General features: G+C 40.1%; 1 protein-coding gene and 1 long non-coding RNA gene across 16 annotated transcripts in view; one reads left to right on the top strand and one right to left on the bottom strand.

Annotated features, from left to right (window-relative positions):
* The window catches only part of SGCZ (sarcoglycan zeta), a 491,213-nt gene that overhangs the window by 294,098 nt on the left and 174,990 nt on the right, over nt 1-22,125 (bottom strand). The gene's annotated exons all lie outside the window — the stretch shown is intronic.
* LOC120407018 overlaps nt 1-22,125 on the top strand; it is a 90,523-nt gene that overhangs the window by 1,184 nt on the left and 67,214 nt on the right. For 3 of the 11 annotated variants that reach the window (XR_005599741.1, XR_005599743.1, XR_005599742.1), the window contains exons 3-4: nt 13,799-13,927; nt 21,308-21,787. This is a non-coding gene — a long non-coding RNA (uncharacterized LOC120407018). Of the gene's footprint in view, nt 1-13,798; nt 13,928-16,509; nt 16,675-21,307; nt 21,885-22,125 lie in introns of those variants that run through there. The other 8 variants (XR_005599746.1, XR_005599738.1, XR_005599745.1 and 5 more) reach the window with 5 other exon arrangements.

Genomic DNA, 22,125 nt, shown 5'->3' with positions numbered 1-22,125 from the left:
TGAAGCAGGGCTGGGGAAAGGCTGAGGAGCTGGGGAGCTCCAGCCTAGAAAGCCCCAGGCTGTGGCCTAGCAGTGGGCCAACAGGTACTAGGGGTTGCAGAGGCAGCCCAGGGGTAGGCCAAGGCAGCAGGTCCAAACCCCTTTGCCTGTGATGAGTAGGCTGATACTGCAGTCTGCCCCAGGACGTGGGGCTAGACAATGACTGGCAGTAGCCAATACTGAGGCAAGGTGGGGCTAGAGGGTGGGGGTTCCCCAAGGAGGGGAGACCCAGAGAGAAAGGGGTTACTGCCAGGGGCAGCACCCCATGTGAAAGAGCACCGGGTCCAGGGAGGGACACAGGGGCCAGAAGACAGGCAGATCACCGGCCTGCAGAGGGTGCTCCAGCACTGGACAGCGCTAATTCCCGGAGTCACCAGCAGGAGGCGCCGCAGGGGTGAGTCCGACCCGTTACAGCCAGATAATGGAGAAAAATTCAAACATTAGCATACTTTTAGTCAACTGTAAACAGCTAGATCACTATATCCTCTAATTGTAGCTCATATCATAACTGCAACACCTGTTTTGTCCATGCCTAACTGTCACATTCACTTGTATAAGATTTGAAAAAATGTGAATTGATAAAACAAATTGTCAGCTAATAATTTATCAACCAATACTCTAACATTACATTAACCTTTTATTATGTCAGATTTAAAACTGATTTGAATCACCAAAAAGGGGGAAAAATGGACTGACTATATAAGTAGCTCATCAGAATTGTTTGCATATTCTGTATCAAAGACATTTGTTAAAAGCAAGATAGAGAAATATCAGAGCAGAGTGATAGTCTAGATTTATTTTTAAACTTTCAGACAGCCCAAATTTACACTGTGTTAATCAATATGAAAAATTGCAGAGAATCATCTATACACAATACCAATAGATATGGTCCCTTATTGCCAGTGACTAGCCAGTACTTAAAGAACATTCCTCATTAAATGTGTTTTGTATTTTAATTCCAAAGACCATCAAACTTATGAAAAATATATATTTTGTATCAGACACCTCCTTCACCAGTCTTTAGTACAGTGCAAGTTGTTGAGAGAATGAAATTTGTTTGTTCCATTAATTTTGATAAAGAGTTACTAGGATACATAGCCAAAATGTCAGCTTGTATACAGAGTGATCCCGGAGTCAGCCAGGATTTGTTCAGTTCAAACAAAGGCTAATGTTATACAGTTACAGTCCTGAATATTTTATTTGATCTTTAGTGACCTCGTTGTAGACTGACGACTCTCAGTAGGGTGATACAGCAAATGATTTGCTGCATTCAGTGTTTGTATGATGGCAAAATTAGTTCCATTAGGTTCATTCATTCCAGATTAAACATTTGTTCTACCCATTTGTATTCATCTAATATTAACACAAGGACTTTTTATTCATCCTGAAATCTAAACCACACATGGTTTGCTGTGACATACTTAAAAGTGATTCATCCATGTGTTCTCGACAATAGTTACCTGGATTTAACCCTGGTGTACACTGGGATTTCAGCCACTACTGTAGCAGCACTGTGCAACTCTTTAGTGTAGGCACAACTTACACTAGTGCTTCATGTCTGGACAAATAAAACCAAGTGAACACCACCAATGCAAATTGAGTCTACACTAGGGAGTTACATTAATGCAGCTATACCAGCAACTGAAACCCCAATGTAGACAAGACCTTAGTTTCAGTTATTGGCCAGATGGTTTAGCATGAAGCAACTATTATAAGCGTTAGCATTTCCAGATTGCCAGCCAAAGAGGAGTGTTGTGTAGCAGTTACATAAGAAATCTAGAAGGAATTTGGACTCCAGGGTTATTTTCCCAACTGAGCCATTGACTTGGTGTTACATAAATCACCTAATCTTTGCACTTTTTTTACCCACCCATCAGATTAATAATTACCTTCAAAAGCACTGTAAGAATTAGGATCTTAGAGTGCTTTCTAAAAAACTTAGTTGTTACTTCCTAACTGGCCCATTCTACCTCTCTGCTAGAGCAGGAGACACTTTCACTTCCCCAATGATTCCTGGAATTGCCAAAGAACCTTACCTCCATGCTGTCAACAGCTCTGAATCCATACACTGAGTCCTTCAGTATCCAAGACTATCAGGAGTTTAAAAATGTTTTTTAGACATGAGGAATCTCTCCAGGTGGAGTCTGACCTGGGAGACCACCACCCACTCCCTTTCTCCCGCAGCAGAAGTGAAGGCAGCACCAAGCACCAACCACAGCAGCCTTCAAACACAAATGTCATAACTGAATTCTATTTTCTTCTACTTTGACTCTGAATTTTCTCTCCTTTCTGCACCATAATTGGATCCAACCTTCTTCCCATCCTCCTCGCTCACAATGTATTTGCTGCAGCCACACACTGCCTTCTCTATATCTCTCCATTCTCTCTCAATATTTCCTTCCTTCCCCTTCTCCTACTCCTATTAACTCATCCTTTTCACCTTCCATCCTCACCTGTGAGATTATCTATAGAAGACATAATGAAATGAATTTAAAAGAATTGAGACCATCCAGACCAATCTCAACAACTGCTGCACATCGCTGTGTTTTGTATGGCATTCCTTCCCCTACCAACTGCCATTCACCTATCTTGTCTGTTTAGTTTGTACATTTCTCCAGGGAAGTGACCGTTTTTACTACATATTTATACAGCAGTGGGGCCCCCACCTTATTTGGGGACTCTCGGTACTATATCTATAATAATGTGTGGCATACCCCAACTATTAGTTAGACCCCCACCTGTAGGAGAATTATGGATAAAGGATATGTCCAAGACCTCTTGTGGTTCCCAAGCTCTGCCTCCTAGAGCAGCTCAGGCTGGACCAAATCCTCATGCACCAGTGTCAGGTGGTACTCTGAGTCCATCAGGCCAGTTACTCCTCCTCTCACCATCCTTTGAGGACCCTGGACACTGCGGTCTTGGAATAGAATTCTCAAACACTCCTGAATGACATAGGAATCTGTGTCACTGGAAGTCAGTGGGCCTTAAGTTTCTAGCTGTGGAAGTCATTTTAGAAAATAGAATTTAAGCAGTTTTGAACATTTTTACCCTTAGCCTTTTTCTTCATTCTGGCTTCAGGTTTGACCTCTTTCCCTTCACACTGGCCTTTTATTTTGTTCACACTTAACTTTTTTATTCTTCTCCTTAATTTTAATCTTACCCTTTCTTCTCCATAGCTTTAGATCAATACTTTTTCTTCTCATCTTTGACATTTTGTTTTTGCTGAATTGGATCTAGCCCACTAGCCTTACTATGGAAAGAATTGTGAACCAAAACTGTAAAATACACCTTGTTCACTATCACATGAAAGACACATGGGGCAGTTTAGGCCCTCAAAGGGATACAAATGAACTAACATCTGCTTTGAAAGGTAAGTTGAGATAAAAACAACCTTGAGCTCTTGGATTCATAACATTCTGCTCTATTTTGAGGTTCTCACAGAAATGAGATGCATAAAGCATAAAGCAAAAAATTGTGAGCATAGTAAGCCAGCAGGCGTCACAGCTCAGTGTCACCTTTCCTGATGCAATCTGTAAATATATGGGAAGATCAAGTTCTCAGGCACAAAGTGCAAAATTTAGGGAATAAGGATGTACTGGAAACACTTTTGCCTTAGGTACTATAGATGTAAAAGCATCTATGTCTTCACATTACATGCTCTAAAATGAGCTGAGCCATCTCTCTCTAAATTGCAGTGGCAATGGACTAGTCAGCTTGTCTTTGAAGGCACCACTAGGCAAAAAGGATTTGGATACTGTGTATTGCACAAAACCATAAACATTTCACCTTCAATTTACAGCAATGAAGGAGCACAGGCAGGATCAATCTAGAACATTGCATCTGTGGTCCACTCACCCTCCCTTACTCTCAACAGTGTTTGGGTGTGAGAGACAGCAAATCAGAAGCATCTTTACTGGAACAGTTAAGCTTTTGCTATAGTTTGTGTTATATTAAATTAAATGACAAAGCAGAAGCCTGATAACTTTACGTTGTGTTGTGCCTGAAAGCCTCTCACTAGCCACAATATGAGCTTGATTTACTTCATACACACACTATTAAACACTGAGCAAAAATGCCTGTCTTTTCTCCATTTGGAAATTGGGACTATTAATACCTGAAGGATCTCTTTACCTCGCAGGGGTATTTTTAAGATAGATTAATCAAAAAGTCAAAATTCAGGAAATTTTGACCAATTCTATTAGCTTTGAGAATTCAATTTGACTGAAAAAATTGAATTTTATTCGGCAAGATATCTAGTGAGTCAAAATTTTGGCAATTAAAACAATTAAGAAATTTTAACATTTTAAAATTTAAAAAAATCACCATAAGGTTTTACTTGCTCTTGTTGTTAACAAGTTTAGCTTGTAAGACCAGAAAGGACCATAGTAATACATTACTTAGCTCTCCTGTATATCACAGGACATAAAAATTCACCCTCTAATACTTGCTGTTTGCACGATGCTTTATACAAGGCCGATTAGTGCCATAAACACACCTATGAGAAAATGTCCTTGTCTGGAAGGTGTGCAGTAAATAAGACATGAGGCTAAACTTTGAATTATGAGGGAAAAAAGTTAAACCGCTCCCTTCTTCACTGATCACCATCCTACTTACTGATGCAAGGGTCCTATGGAGAAATAGGATGTGATCATGGAAATAAAATCTGCATCATCCTGGTTATGCAGAAGGGTGGCAACCAAGGAACCACTGGCTCCTGAATTATGGCATTTCCTAACTGTTGAGTGCTTGACTTTGCAACCTTAAAGCTCTCTGAAGGTAGGTAGATTTTGTAATATGGAGGAAAGGACACCCTGAGTTTGTGATGCCTGGATGCACACCTGTGTAATTGAGCTAAGCCTCCAATATATTCAAGGTTTACCTAGTACCGGAATCTACAGTTTAAAATCCACTTTGTGACATTATGCTAATTGACTAGATTACATACTTTGGCATAGCCCTTAGTAAGAACTATGTAGAAGCACAATGACAGAGTGAACACCAGAAAGCATTCTGCTTCACTGAGGAAGAGTGCTTTACCACATCTCTTGTGCAGAGGCTTCAGGCAGCTTGCTCCCAAGGCAAGCCATAAGACCATCTTTGCCCACCACTTCCTGCCTCCTTGGGATGCGTTGTGTCCCACAGAGGAGTATGGAAAGGACAGGGATTAGAATTCTATCTGCCCCTTATGTAGGCTCAATAAGGGGAACACACAGGGACAGGAGGGGGAAGTTATTTGTGCATGTGTGCACATAACCCCCTTCCCTTACCACATACACATCAGGCAGAACCAAGCCCTAGAATATCATACTAATAACACTGCAAAATTCTCTCATTCTATTTAGTATAACAATATTTTTAAATACTAACGTGAAACTACTTTACTTTCTAATGCATACTAAAAAACCCAATTCTTTAAATGCCCACTAGACATTCACTCTAACATTATTAGACAATACAGTATTTTTGCATTCTTAGATACTTTGTCAAGGTTTTAGTCTTTCTAATGTGTTATGAAATGCAGCTAGGTTTGAAAAGGTCAGGTCAGGTCTGGTTGAAATAAAAACCATTCAGTGCAACTCATTACTAAAAACTGTGGGTGCTGTTCATTTTCAGACATGGTGAGGATCTGAATTCTGCCAACAATGTATATTCTGTTCATGTAACTTTTTAAGTCTTATCTTGTGTAAAAAAATAGCTTATATTCATTGTCAGTTATGTGTGTTCACTGCTATGGAAACGGACAAGGACACTGTAGCAGCAAAATAACCCACAAAAGGAAACAGCAAAGCAGTATTCTATTTACATATTTGAAATGTGATTATCACTGCCTTCAGTATGGTTGGGTGGAGTTTTTCTAAGTCTAAAACCAATTCTACTCATGTGCCTTGGTTATGAAATATAGATTGATAAGTTGTAGCACACTGTGCTTCAAAGCAGCACCCTGGAACCTCCATATTCACCAGTGTCCTATAATTATGATATGTCTTGTACAAAATATGTGATGTGAGGTATCATTGTATAAGGGTATGGCTACACTTACAAATTTGCAGTGCTGTTGGGAGTGATGCATTATGGGCAGCTATCCCAGCGTTCAAGTGGCAGCAACGTGCTTTTCAAAAGAGCGGGGTGGGGTGGGGCGGGGCGTAGTGTGACAGGGAGTGGGTGAGAGAGAGTGTGGATTTTTGGAGCCAACACTGTGTTACCTTCCTGCCTTGAAAAATCAGAACATGTTCCCGATCCCATACCCTTAACTCTTAACTGCAAACAGCCTGCAGCCAACGGACTCCCTCTCTCCCCTCTGCCCCGTTTCTGTCAAGCAAACAGTCACTCCCTGCCTGCCTCATTATCTCATTTGATTGTTCACAGATTGATCACAGCAAACAGGAGCTGTGTTTGTAGATAAGCAGCTCCGGGATCAACGGAGCTACGGAGCTCCGAGTTCACAACAAAACAAAGAGAGGCTGCATAACAAAACAAAGAGAGTAATTTATAAAAGCATTCTGGGATATCTGCTAATACCCTGGAGGCCAACAACAGCGCTGGTGTGTGGCCACACTTGATGACCAGCGCTGCAGCACCTGTGCTGCAATCTTTATTCCCCATGCTGAGCCAGCTGTACGGCCAGCGCTGCAGCCAGGGAGTTGCAGCGCTGGATGTGCCCTGCAGGTGTGGACACTTACTAATTGCAGCGCTGGAAAGCCTCCACCAGCGCTGCAACTCGCAAGTGTAGCCATACCCTAAGTCTTGATCTGTTGCACATTAGTATCCTGTTGGATTATATGTGCTATCCTTGGATGGGAAGTTAAAGTTTTGCTGTGTGTACGTTACTGAAATATGTTGTAAGAGTGGGAACATTCAGAGCCAGCCTTTCAGGTGCATAGTGGACGAGCCAGACACTGCTGATGGCCCATTAAAGGAATCCACACTCCCAAGGACTATCCCAGAAACTGTACAATGAAGACTTCTCAGAGATAGCATGTAGATAATGGAGATGGCTCAACTCACATCACATCAAACACTCTTCCCAGAAAGCTGGGAGAAACTATGAGAGGGAAAGTGATGCCACCACTTGGCCTCTCTTCCCCCTACAACTCAACACCTGGAAACACATCTGGAGGACAAAGGCTGAATGGGGAGGTGGTTTTAGGATGAAGTCCCAGCCTGTGTATGGAAGACCTGTAACCTGCTTGTATTATCTATCGGGGTGAGACGCTGCTTGATTCAAATCCTGTCTAGTTTATAGAACTCAAACTAATTTTATTGGTTAGGTAACCAATTTGTATCTGTACACTTAATATTTGTAACCACTTAAAATCTTTCTGTAATTAGTACATCTGTCTATATTTTGCCTAAAACGCATTTTGGTGGGAGTGCTTGGGAAATCTGCTCAGGTTGCAAGGGCTGATGAATGTTCACTTTCCTTTGTAAAAGCGGATAATACACTTAACACTGGTCAGGCTTCTGACCAGGGCAGGGGTCCTAGGCTGAGGAGCAAGGGAGTTGGCTGGAGCCTCTATTGTTGGTTCATGAGTAGTTGTCAAAAGCATTCCTGTAACTCAGTTGGGTGTGTCCCTGCCTGTGGATGTCTGTGTAAGTAGATGGGGTGAGTAGTCTCTTGGTCTATCCAAGGCCGTGATCAAGGGTCTTGATGTTTTTGGTCTTTTGGCCTCGAGATGAAAACCTTGTCTGTGTCTTGGGAACCTTGAGGTAAAAAATTATCTAAGTTGTATCTGGAGACATTTACAACCTGTCACAACATCACAGGTTGTGAAACCAGGGGGAGCAGCCATACCCCAATTCCAGCTTGCACCCCAGGGAACCCAGAACACAAGTCACAGACCCTATTGACTGTATCCTATGTGCTTCATCCTGAAGCAAAAGCCTGATAAACATAGATGGCTTGCTGGTTGGCTAATAGGGGCTTGTCCTATTAAAAAGTACTACAGTAGTGGCCCCTTGCTGGTAAGATGCATGTTTGGGAATATTAATGTAGAGTACTTCAGATTTATTATTATTCAGTGGTATGAGGAAGAGCTGAGCAGGAAACTATCTTTCTAACCTACAAACATTACTGAGGTACAGAATAGAAAAAAAATTCTTTCCCAATCAGAAAAAGTTCAGGTCAATCAACATAATTAATTAATCTCAAAACATTTTCATTCGCTTTTCACAGTTGTCCCACTATAATTAGCTTACATTTCAAAACAGGATGTAATTTCAATCTGGAAAAGCAAAATTTTACATTTAGAAAAGGTGAAAATGAAACTGACAATTTCAAAGTTTTCCGAAACCCACCTTTTCCCATGAAAAATTTTGGTTATTGACAAACTAGCATTTCTCCCTAACAAAAACAACAAACTGTCAAAAAATTCCCAGCCAGCTCTAGTATGAAGCACTGTTTGTTTAGTCACTAGACCAGGATTCAGACGACTGATTAGTGGCTCTGCCACTGGCCTGCTGCATGACCTTTGGCAAGTCACTTAACCTTCCTGTTTTCCCCCATCCTGTACAGTGGGAATAGTGATGCTGACCTTTGTAAAGTGCTCTGAGGTCTGTGGATGAGACATGATATGAAGGGGGGGGGGGTGTGTGAGAAAAAGATGCTGTACAGACCAAGCTCATGTGGTCTCACAACTCTGAGATCTGAAGATGGTTGTACCCTTCTTAAAGATAATGAATCCATCAAAGAGCACTGGAAGTAACACTACCAAAAGCTTCTAAATTGAGAATCGATTGTGACTGGCAACACGATCAACTCCATCCCTCAGCACCCAATCTGTGAAACGTGCCAACCCACCGACACCTGAGGAAGTCTGCAAAGCAATTAAACAAATGAAAAACAAAGCACCAGGTCCTGATGGCATACCAGCTGAAGTACTGAAAGTTGGGGGAGAAACACTATCTAACAAGCTCCATTTGCTGCTCCTCAAAATCTGGTGCACCAAAGAAATCCTTGCCAATTTACACAATGCTAAGATTGTCACCTTTTTCAGAAAGGGAGACAGTGCCTTGATAATTACCGGAGGGGTAGCCGTGTTGGTCTGGTTCTGTAGAAGCAGCAAAGAATCCTGTGGCACCTTATAGACTAACAGACGTTTTGCAGCATGAGCTTTTGTGGGTGAATACCCACTTCTTCGGATGCATCCGAAGAAGTGGGTATTCACCCACGAAAGCTCATGCTGCAAAACGTCTGTTAGTCTATAAGGTGCCACAGGATTCTTTGCTGCTTGATAATTACCACAGTTGGCCCTGCCTTCCTCTCCATGGCTGGGAGGATTCTTGCTAGAATCTTACTGAATCGCCTGCTCCCTCTTGCAGAGGAAGTACTTCCAGAGTCCCAGTGCGGCTTCAGACCATCACGAGGCACCACCAACATTATCTTTGCAGTCAGGTAAATCCAGGAAAAATGTCAAAACCACCACCAGGAACTGTGTATAGCCTTTATTGATCTGAGCAAAGCCTTTGACTCTGTCAACGGCATGGCTCTGTGGAAAGTCATGTCAAAGTTTGACGACCCAAGCAAATTTATCACCATTGTAAGACTTCTCCACAAGATGACTGCCTCCATCCTGTGCAGTGGCTCTACCTTTGAGTCCTTTGTCATCCAAACTGGCATAAAACAAGGATGTGTACTGGCACCCATCCTTTTCTCCATTTTTTTTGCAGCTATAAAAATATTAACCCAAGACCATCTGCCACAGAGCATTGGCATCTAATGTCGGATTGATGGCTCTCTTCAACCTTTCTAGACTCCGTGCCAGAACTAAAGTAATATCGGCAACAATAACCAAACTCCAGTATGCAGATGATCGTGCTGTAGTTGCACACTTAAAGGAGGATCTTCAAACAGCTCTTAATTTCTTCTCTGAAGCTTACAAAAGCCTAGGACTAACTCTTAACATCAGCAAAACAAAAGCTCTCCACCAGCCAGTCCCCAGTCAATCAGACCCAGCAAGGAACATCTATATCGACAAAGAAGAACTAGAAAATGTAGAATACTTTGCCATCTCTTACAGAGGGCAAACATAGATGTCAAGATTCAGCAAAGAATCTGCTGTGCCAGCCTTGCCTTTGGCAGACTGTCCCACAAGGTGTTCAACAATCACAACATCAGAACACATACTAGACTTCTAGTTTATAAAGTGGTGGTAATCCCAACTCTCCTCTATAAGAGACTTGGGTGACCTATAGAAAAAAAAACTAAAAAACCTGGAATGCCAGCACCAGCACTTTCTTCAGATGATCCTCTACATAAAGTGGGAGGATTGTTGCATTAATGTCAGGGTCCTCACAGAGGCCAACATCTTCAGTGCTGAGGCGCTGATTATTCAGCACCAGCTGAGGTGGAGCGGGCACTCTGTGTGCATGCCTGATATACGCTTACCAGAACAACTGCTGTACATCCAACTCAAAGGAGAAAGGAAACGGGGAGGCCAAAAGAAACTCTTTAAAGATGCCCTCAAGATACACATCAAGAGATGTGGCATCGACACCACACACTCAGACAACACCCCAGGATAGGGATAACTGATGAAGACTTGTCAGGGATGGAATGTCCACTTTTGAGGAAAATCGCCTTGCTCTGGTCACAGAAAAATGCCAGAAAAGAAAGGACAGACAACTGCTATGCAGGCCCAACACTGTCTTCCAAAAGCACCTGCAATGTCTGCTAATGAGCCTGCAGCTCAAGGATTGGACTCCTCAGTCACCAAGGGACCTATGAAAAATAAAACCCATGAAATAGATCATATTTGACTTCGAGGGACCGCTGATGATTGAGCTCCAGTGCATGGATAGCAGGGAAGACAGCCTCAAGGAAGAATTGGATGACCTACTTATGGGGGACTGGCACACAATTCATCTGCAGTTCAAACGCATCTACAGCAGCTGTATGGATAAAGATAAATACGTTGGGGATGAGACAGCTAGGAAGTCTCTCCCACCTTATTCCTCCTCAACCAATCTTGGAAGGAGATTTGTTAATACATATTTTTATAACTGTGAATGTTCTATTTCTCAGATGCCTCTAAGGAGACATCACAAGGCAAATATAGACTAGAATACTGAAAATTCTTTAAGCAATTTCCACAGCGTGGGATACAAGCTGTTTTAAAGCTTAAACACATGTATAAATAATATGCAGGCGTTTGTGTTAAACACAAAGTACCTTATTAAAATGGCCATTAAATTTTTTTGAAAATGTGGCGATGATTTAAAATTCATTTCCTCAGTGTAATGTCATTGAATGTGCTGTCACCTTAACAGCTAATTGGAAATTCATTTACAAAGAATTTTTCACAACTGTCTTCACCACAAAGTTTGCCCTGAAGTAGGATCATTACCTTCTTAGTAAAGAATAAGCTGAAAATACATTTTCACTTCAATACAAGACAAGTCACTCCAAGTTTTGTGATTGTGGAGTTGTTCAAGTAGTATGGTATGTCTGATTTTTTTTAAAACCAAAAGGAAATATTTTCTAATTGGTTTTATAATTCACCTGACTTAATAGCTTCAAACAACAACATACTGTGTTGGTCCCAGTCTATTAGAGAAACAAAGTGGGTGTCTTTAAAATAATCTAAAATACATCTTGTGCAGTATGGAAACAAAATGTTTAAAGTGAAAGCCACAGGGTCAGTTAAATATATATATATATACATACACACACACACACACACACTCTCTCTCCTAGCAGCCTAGCTCACTGTTACCCATCTCCAGGGCTGTATTTCAAAGATCAAACTTCAAAGCAAGAATCTGATACCAGTGACCACACTCCTTTGCTTCACAACTGCTAATTAATAAATGGTAAAATGCAGCAGATAAGTTTATTATCCTATTTCTCACCTGTTGGCCATCAGGAGTTCTCACATACTGTTAAGTTAGTCACATCTTTTTTATATTCTAAATGTCATCAGTTACACTTACAGAAATGATTCCTCCCCCCATATTATTGCTAGAAAGGCTTGCAACTGCTGTTCCACAGTATTTTACTTCCCCCTTATCTGATATATGGGAACTGCCAGAAATTACTAATAGGCAAGCCTTAAAGGCTTGCTGGTTCACTTGGGATAAGTGTCCAAAAGTTCAGATCCTCATCTGAGACTCAATTGACCTTTTCAGAAACTTTGGTCTGGGAATCTCTGAAGAATAGACCTTCATGTGAGATTACCAGTACATCCTTGCTTTTAACTGGGTTAGAAATACATCAAGAATAGCCTCCCTCATTAGATTACTATTTCAGATGAAAACCAGTGTATGAGCCGAGGTTTTCAAGTGAAGAAAGATCGTAACCAAGCTCCATAAATGTTCCAGTTGGGATGGATTCAAATTTTGTTGGAGTATTTGGGGCAAGTTCTCTATTTTATCCAAAGCTCTTCTGAGCAACACCAGATAATTCTACTAAACTCCTGTAAGCATTAGTCATCTTGAAGAGACATTACCAAAGCATATCCATTATCAGCCCTTTTAATATATAATTGTTAGACCTTTTGTTTTTAGGTACTTAAAACTAAAGTAGTAACCAGTTTTAAGATGTGACTGAACTATTCACTTAACATGATCTCTTTGTATTCTGAATACAAACTGTACTAATTTGATGGTGGACACCATCATTAACTACATGGACCGCTCACCTAGAACCTTGTGATACATATGTAGTTCTTAGGATTTATTGTACAATTCTAATAGTCTCATGCATGAGTTCCATCATTTTATCATTATAACAAATCAGTTACTTCACAATTTATCTTTCTGAGAATTCATTGGAGTGTAGACCCCTATTTAAAGTGCAGTTATGATCTATGATCCACTCAGTTGTGCTCTAAAATCAGCTATTAAAATATAATACTGATGGGCTTCCCCAGGACACCCATTTGTAATTTAAAATGTTGCACCAGGTTACCAGATAGAAAAGCAGTATAAAAATAGACTACATTAAATACCTGCTTTCATCTCTAACCTAGTCCTCCACTTCAAGTTTGTATTAAAAAAATGAGACTCAGCCAAGAAAATTAAATATCTAGAGAGGAAAAATATAGGAACAAATTACTGAAATGTATTCAGTTTCAGAAGTTTCTTGCTAAGACATTAATGATTTTGTTCTTTTTATATTGCTTCCATAGCGATACTTGCTTGAACTAAGTTACTTTAAGCTTCCAGTTCTGTCCTCATCTTTAATGTTGCATATGACTTTTAAAATCAGAAAAACTGAACTAGCCAATTTCTGACAGCAGTAGTGTTGAAGTATCAGGGGAGCCCCAGAGGTCCAGGTGACAATGCAGGATACCTTATACTAACTGTTAGCAATTGACATTTTACGTTATGTTTATGTTTTTTAAATATTATTTGTGACAGATATGATGAACACAGGCATACAGGAAACCTATTGTATTTAACATTATAAATGTTATTTTATATGTCTGAGCCAGGGCTTGAATGCATAAAAACTTCAGACATGATATTGAGATGGACCAGATGATAGATTCATACATTCACAGCCCTTTGTATTATTAAGTGTTGTATATATGTGTGTGTGTTCCTCACTTGTGGGGAGAGGGTAGGGAGATCATCATGTTCCCTGCAAAATCTGGAGTCAATAAGGGGTCATTAATGCAAAAATCCTAAATCTAGTTATGCATATCCTCAGTGGCCAAGCCTCAAAGGGATGGGTAAAGGGACAGTGACTGGTTTTACTTTTCAGGATGCTGGTAGACAAAGCAGCAGTTTGGGTATAAAAAGTCTGTTTGAACTGACACAGGGGCCTTTTTGTTTCAACAAACCAACATGACTTTTGTCCAAGGGAAAGCCACCCCCTATGGAAGGATTGGATGAACTAGAACCTGCCAGTGTCTCCACAGGAGTGATGCAGGCTACTGGTAAAATTTAAGTATGCATTGAGATCATTTTTTTCTTTCATGTTTTCTCTGTATGCTTGTGTCTTTAAATAAATGTACTATGATTTGAAAGAGATGTTTGGTTAATCTTAAAAACTGGCATTCATTGGTCCCCGAGACCCCAATCCCATCTTCTTCCCCAAGCCAAGAATATACATTATATAAATAAAAGTTCCAGCATAATTATATATGTAGACTTGATGCAGAACAGTATCTTTATTAAAAACTAAGGCAGCCAATTCCCAAAACATGCCTACCTTAAGTGATCAAAAAAATCATGTGTCTCCTTCTCTTCCCCATCCTCCCTACCCTCCAGAAAAAGCACTGAGATTTTTAAGCCAATTCTGATATTAAATAAAATAAATAAATAAATGTTGGGTTATTTTTATTTGCCTTTTGAGTTTTCAGACTTTATTGTGCACTTGATTCACATTTCAAGTTTTCTCTGCAACTACAAATGTTAGAAACTTTAAAAAAATGAAATCAGATTCTTATGCAAGAGATTAATTCCAGCAGTTAGTACTTTAAGGAGAAAACCAAAAGTTGCAGGACTCTCAATAAAAATCATAGAATCATATTGCTGTACATCTCGTTGCCAATAAAATAAACCTGTAAGAGGGAGCTGAGAAAGTGCTTAATGTTTTATTCACAACAACATTATATCCATTTTATGTCATTTTGTCCTAAAAGCCTGAGCAGGACTTCCAAGGCTTAGCTGTCATGGAATTGAACAGGAACCAAGGATTCTTCTGTACATGAAATTTAATCTCATGTTTTTAGCAACTCTAAATCTGACACTCTATGCCCACAGTATAGCTTTCCATACGTTCAACATCCTGAAAGTCGGATTCAGTTAAGAGTAGCTAGAGATCATAAACAGAAAATGGACTTTTAAAGCAGATTGCAAAACCTGTATTCAAATTAAACATCCACATCCTTGCTTATGTTTATGAGTGCTATTGCTCTGAAGACCTGATGTTCTGCTTCCTGATTATTACAATAGGTGTCCTGTCATGTTCCTAACCAGGGGGGGCAATTTGCTCCTGAAAGTAATTAACTCTTCTGAGGGTGATTATTTCCCTTTTAACTATACTTCCATTACAATCAGGAATGAACAAAATCTCTGTCCAGGGCTTTGATTTAGGCCTGAAATTGCCTTTGAGGGGGCAGGGGAACACTAATATGATGAGAGAATGTAGTCTATCAAGTGGAGTTGGAGAGTTTGAGTCATTTGCTGCTGTCAAGTTGCCACAGAAGTACATTTTAAAATATGGTAGAAAGCACTGCCCCGTGGAGAAGAATGCCTTAGTGGTCAGTAATTCACTAATTTCATCTCTACTATATTAATAAAATTCCCAAAGCATACAGAGACTATTGACCTGAATCTCCTCTTAGTTACATTGGTATGAAAAGAAGGAACTACACTGAAGTCAGAGATACACTGGTCCTTGAGTTTAACATAGTATTTGATACAGACACACGTACAAAAATATAACCTACCCCCTCTTCAGTTCTGGCCGAAAAATTAAGGAATAATTAAATTAAAGTTGCCAGTGGAAAGTAAGTATTTTAAATTTAAGCAAAATAAAAATATTGCTTAGTTTGATTTAATAGAATAGAGAGAGTAATCCAATGGCATTGGAATTTATAGCCTGATGAATTTTGATTAATATTCACATATAATTTATGAATGCTTGACAGATTTCATCAACAGATCATCAAGACATTTCAGGAAGAGTTCCGAGTTTAATGCATAGGGAGAATGACAAAATCTTGATTTGTCAAAGAGCCCATAAATTATCAAATGTCATGACAAAAATTGTCCCTAATCTATAAAAATCATAACAGCACTTGAAATATTTAAGCATACAGTGTGTGTGTTGTATGCTAAAAATTACAGTTTCTATTTCCTTATTAAAATGAAGGTTTAAAACCTCAAAAGCATATTAAATCTACCATTCTAATAGTAAACATTTCCAGGGGTGAATTTCATATGTTTCCAGACACTGTTCTCCTTTAATGGCATTGGAAGCATGCCCTTTCAAAGCAGTCTATTTCTAAAATATCACCTGCCATTTATAATTCTCACATGGAAAGAAGATGTGGTTTCATAAAAGCAGCACTATTCTTTTAAGCCTTATCTCATGGGGTTTGAGAGCTATTCTGAGCATGTTCAAGTTGTAAGGCAATCTCAATTTTTTATTTTCTGTATGTGAATAGTGAGAGTTTAGTTCTGAGTAAAATTTATACCAAACATATCCTTTACTTGTTAAGTGTAAACTCCTTGTATAAAAACACATAGCAATGTGTACATTTGAAAATAAATCCTCCAATCTAAATGTGCAGTAAGCACATAATTCTCCCCACAAATAACTGATTTTTTTCAGTTCAGTGCCAATTCCAAATAATTAAAAGTTTCAGGTCAAGGGAAATATTTTGGTTTTGTTCTGCTTGAGGTGAAGTGTTTAATTTCAGAGGGTTTAAAAAAAAAACTGAAGTTAAATTCTAGACAAAAAATAAATTTGAAACATTTCATTTAAAAAATGTCAAAACAAAAAATGTTTCAATTTTTCAGAATTTTGTTTCAACCAAAACGATTTGGGAAATCCGATGTGAACTCATGAAATAGTCAACCCAGATCTGCATAAAAAGGTTCATCCAAAAAAAAATAAAAAATACATTCATCTCTACTGATGAGGCTCTCTTGTATACCATCACATCAATTAAGGGTTGTCAAACAGTGAGTTGTGACTTTAAGGGCATTAATATTTTTAATCATGCAGCTGTCATTTAACCACTTGCTGTTTGTGACATTTTTCACTTATAGAGCACATTTCAGCTGAGGCTCTCAATGTTTAAACCTCAATCTGGCAGGCAAATATTACTGTAACCATTTTACTGATGGCTAAACTGAGGCACAGAAAAATAAAATGTCTTAATTTTCAGATGTTCAGAGCAAATACTATTTTCATTGATTTCAGTGAGCCTTGGAGCTCTTGCAAAGACCCGCTGTAATTAACTTGTCCACCCTCACACAGTGAGCCAATAAAGAATAAACCCCATGGGCCAATTCCTGGCTACACTGAAGTCCCTGGGACAAGATTTCACCCCATGACTCCTGAATCCCATTCTCCTATTTTAAAATATTAGATAGAATCCCCATGCCATGCATGAAGCTGGGGGATGGAAGGTGACAACCACTGCAACGAAAGATAAATCATCTTCAGATATGAAGCATGTATTCATTAGCTGAATGGCATTACATTTTCCAATGAGCTGTTGCTGAGGCACAGCAGATGACACTAATTGAAAATGCTTTTCACCTATGTAAGCTATCAAGTTCTTTGTTGGGTTTTAAGTGCACAACTTTCAATTAATCATGTCAGGTGCCACAAGAGAGATGGATTATCAGACATTCAGGGTATGAAGAGGAAGTTAGAGACAATGTCACTGAAAGGATACATCTTTCTTTGGCTGCAATACTGTTGAGGTGGCCTTAGAGATCTGCCTAACACAAACAGCATTAGTTGTCTCTAAGGCATTCATTATTTTCCTGCATTTTGTATCACTATGATTATTTAATTTGGGATTAATGCTTCAGTACTAGAAAAGAATTGCAACAAAATGTATATAGTCTTCAAAACTGAAAGAGCAGAATTACTGAAAAACAGCAAATCTAGAACTATAGCAAAGCTTTAGGGTCAAATCTTACAGTCCTTGTTCAGGCTTTAAGGAAGCAAAACTCCCACTGGATTGTTGAGTGAGTAAAAGGATTTGGTCTATATTTAAAGTCCTCTCCCCTTCTCCTGCCAGCCTCCACTCAACTCAAAGACGGGAGTCTAGTAACAAGACAGAACTACAATTACACATTACCTGAAAGAGAACTTCCATTCATTAATATCTTACATGGAGCAAATACAAGTGAAAATTCCAGAGGGATGCATATTTTTTAGTTCAAAATGAGTTTTGGCAAAGCTTCAGAAACAAAGTTCTAGAAATCTACATGGAACCGGCATTGTAATGTTTAGACAAAATATTAAAACCTATCATCATGTGCAAAGAATCCAGTAATTTGTTACGGGAGATAGCAGTGCAAATTATATATGTGTGTGGATATGTTTCTGTTGGTGTATCATAATGCAATATGGTAGCAAGGAATCTAATATAAATAAGCTATAACTTATGCTACCAGATTTTGTTGCTCTTAGGGTATGGCTACACTTACAAATCTGCAGCGCTGGTAGTTGCAGCGCTGGTCATCCAGCTGTGCAGGGCCAGCGCTGGTGTGTGGCCACATTTGCAGCATTTGCAGAGCTGTTGGGAGTGATGAATTATGGGCAGCTATCCCAGCATTCAAGTGGCAGCAACGTGCTTTTCAAAAGAGGGGGGTCTGGGGCAGTGTGACAGGGACCGGGGTGGGGAAAGAGAGTGGATTTTTGGAACTGACACTGTGCAAAATCAGAAAATTTTCCCACCCCCTTACTGTTAACTGCAAACAGCCTGCATCCAACATACTCTCTTTCCCCCCTCTGCCCCCTCCCCCTGTTTCTTTCAAGCAAAGCAAACACTCAACCCCTGTGAATGACTCCTTTTCTCCCTGCTGGTCAAGCAAAATGCAAACACTCAACCCCTGTGAATCACGCAGGGAGGAGGATCTCATTTGATTGTTTACAGATTGATCACAGCAAACAGGAGCTGATAAGCAGCTCCGGTAGAGCAGCTCTGGTAGCAACGGAGCTCCGGAGGTTCACAACAAAACAAAGAGAGGCTGCATAACAAAACAAAGGGAGTAATTTAGTTAAAAGCATTCTGGGATACACCCTTATACCCTGGAGGCCAATAACAGCGCTGGTGTGTGGCCACACTTGATGACCAGTGCTGCAGCACCAGCGCTGCAACCCTTATTCCCCATGCTGAGTGAGGTGTACGGCCAGCGCTGCAGCCAGGGAGTTGCAGCGCTGGAAGTGCCCTGCAGGTGTGGCCACTTACTAATTGCAGCGCTGGAAAGCCTCCACCAGCGCTGCAACTCGCAAGTGTAGCCATACCCTTAGGCTCCAGACTAAATCACTGTCTGGCTTCCATAATCAATGCCTAACAGACTCAGAGCTGAGCAGGATCCTCTCCAGGGCAGATTCCTGATATCTCCCTTCTCCTACAACCACTGCAGCCATCCATACTTAGGGTATGGCTACACTTGCGAGTTGCAGCGCTGGTGGAGGCTTTCCAGCGCTGCAATTAGTAAGTGTCCACACCTGCAGGGCACTTCCAACGCTGCAACTCCCTGGCTGCAGCGCTGGCCGTACAGCTCACTCAGCATGGGGAATAAGGATTGCAGCGCTGGTCATCAAGTGTGGCCACACACCAGCGCTGTTATTGGCCTCCAGGGTATAAGGGTGTATCCCAGAATGCTTTTAACTAAATTACTCCCTTTGTTTTGTTATGCAGCCTCTCTTTGTTTTGTTGTGAACCTCCGGACTCCGTTGCTACCTACCGGAGCTGCTTATCAGCTCCTGTTTGCTGTGATCAATCTGTGAACAATCAAATGAGATCCTCCTCCCTGCGTGATTCACAGGGGTTGAGTGTTTGCTTTGCTTGAGAGAAACGGGGGGAGCAGGCAGAGGGGGGAAAGAGAGTATGTTGGATGCAGGCTGTTTGCAGTTAACAGTAAGGGGGTGGGAAAATTTTCTGATTTTGCACAGTGTCAGTTCCAAAAATCCACTCTCTCTCCCCCCCCCCCCCCGGTCCCTGTCACACTGCCCCACACCCCCCTCTTTTGAAAAGTACGTTGCTGCCACTTGAATGCTGGGATAGCTGCCCATAATTCATCACTCCCAACAGCGCTGCAAATGTGGCCACACTGCAGCGCTGGTAGCTGTGAGTGTGGCCACACACCAGTGCTGGCCCTGCACAGCTGGACGACCAGCGCTGCAACTACCAGCGCTGCAGATTTGTAAGTGTAGCCATACCCTTAGATACACACAGATCTGATCCTGCTACCTCCCTACAAAATAGACTCCTTTTCCACTCCTTCCTGACACTCAGTCCCCTGACAATGCTTGATACATCACTGACAGCTCATGGGACTAGGTTGTGAAGTGGAGGATAACCACATATATCTCTTACACACACACGTATGTTTTGTCTCATTAAATAAGACTTAGTTTCCAAAAATGACCAGATAGGCAACAAATACCTAAACCAAGATCATATGTCATGTCAGGTTCTGCTGCAGAAAACCCATGAGGCTGTACATGTGGATGTTTTTAAATAAAAATGCATCTATCTATACCTGGTCTGTCTGAGACGCCACTGACCAAAATAAGTATCAAAAAAAGTATTTGAAATTGAATATCTTAAGGAAAAAGAGAGTGGGTGAGATAGTATCTTTTATTGCAGTGGTTCTGAACCAGGGGTACATGTACCCCTAGGGATATGCAGACATCTTCTAGGGGGGTACATCAATTCATCTAGATATTTGCCTAATTTTACAAGCTACATAAAAAGCACTAACGAAGTCAGCACAAACTAAATTTCAGACAGACAATGACTTCTTTATCCCATTCTATATACTATACACTGAAACAAACACAATATTTATATTCCAATTGATTTTATAATTATATGGTAAAAATGAGAAAGTAAGCAATGTTTCAGTAATAGTGTGCTGTGACATCTGTATTTGTATGTCTGATTTTGTAAGCAAGTAGTTTAACTGAGGTGAAACTTAGGGTACACAAGACAAAACAGATTCTTGAAAGGGGCACAGTAGTCCTGAAAAGTTGAGAGCCACTGTTTTATTGGACCAACTTCCGTTGGCAAGAGAGACAAGATTTGAGATGTACAGAACTCTTGTACAGCTGCAGAAGAGTTCTGTGAAGCTTAAAAGCTTTTCTCTTTCACCAACAGAAGTTGGTCCATTAAAAGATACTACCTCACCCTCGCAATTTCTTTTAGCATGAATGAAACATTGGTCAGCCAAATCAGGTTCTTAATCTCTCTCTGGTAATTTTCAGGCTGTTAATTTAATAAACATTCACAATTTTGCTGCACCTGAGGAGAAATGAGTTGTCCACCCACAAACAATACCCGTACATTCAGATTATTAGCTGAATGTGAGAATTTCACAAGTACTTAAATATTGTTCTTATTTTCATTTTAATGGATCTTAGGTTTCTAACAAAAATTGCCTTGTAAAACTAATTTAGTGATAATAAATCCTGAGTAAAAAAAGAACTCAAGAAATATTTGACAGTTACAAACCGGAAATGGTTAGTGTGTTAAATTTTCTTTCTAGTTTCACTGGTTTGGAAAATGTTATTGTCATTTGAAAACAAATGGCTAATTTGGAACATCCTGTCGTCTATTAACTTTAGATCAGAAAGGCCTACAAGAGACATAGCAAGATGAACAGAGATGTAAAATGAAGGCAAGTGGAGGAGTGTGGCATGCAAGAATAAAGACATAAAAGATGGAAACAAGGTACAGATACCCTAACATATCCAAGACAGAGAGATAAGATTAATAAGAGCACAAGGGAACTCAGAAGCTCAACTATAAGTCGTGAGCCAAGTAATAAAAAGGAGTTACATTAATGAAAGAGGCAGCAACAATCTTGACTGATTACTCCACAGATAGGAATTCCGACATCATCCTCTCTGGCTCAATAGTGAGAAGAAAACAGTATGCAGCCTTGTGTGCATCACAATAAGAAGGTCTAAGAATGATGGAAATCCCCACTAACAATTGTCACCATGGGAACACACACCATTAGGTGATGAAAGATTAACTATGTCAGAAGTCACTTCAGGAACCTAGCAAGAGGAAGGACAAATTGTCTTTCAGAGCTTCTTCCAGTACGTGAGCGAACAAATACCAGAATCCGTTACATTTACAGTCTGTGCTATCTAATCAGATGTAATACTATCATGTCTTGGAATAAATCACACATAAAAAAATGCTGGTTTAGACGTTGCTAAATTTGGGGCCATCTTAGTCAGAGGGACATCTGCTTCTGCTGCAAATAGTCACACAAGTCTTTATATTATTCTAGCCAAGAGTCAGAACCTTTGTTAAGCATATCTGGATATGCTCAGATGTAGTGAAAATAATGCACCTCTATTCCTTGTTTGATGAAAAAGTGGTTATTTCTCAAGTAAAATACTTTTAGTCAGAGGCTAAAACAGGAATAAAC

This window comes from Mauremys reevesii, linkage group 5 (assembly GCF_016161935.1).
Source record: "Mauremys reevesii isolate NIE-2019 linkage group 5, ASM1616193v1, whole genome shotgun sequence".
Classification (NCBI taxonomy): Eukaryota; Metazoa; Chordata; order Testudines; family Geoemydidae; genus Mauremys; species Mauremys reevesii.
Note: the sequence above shows the minus strand (reverse complement) of the source record. Positions and strands in the feature narration are given on the sequence as shown.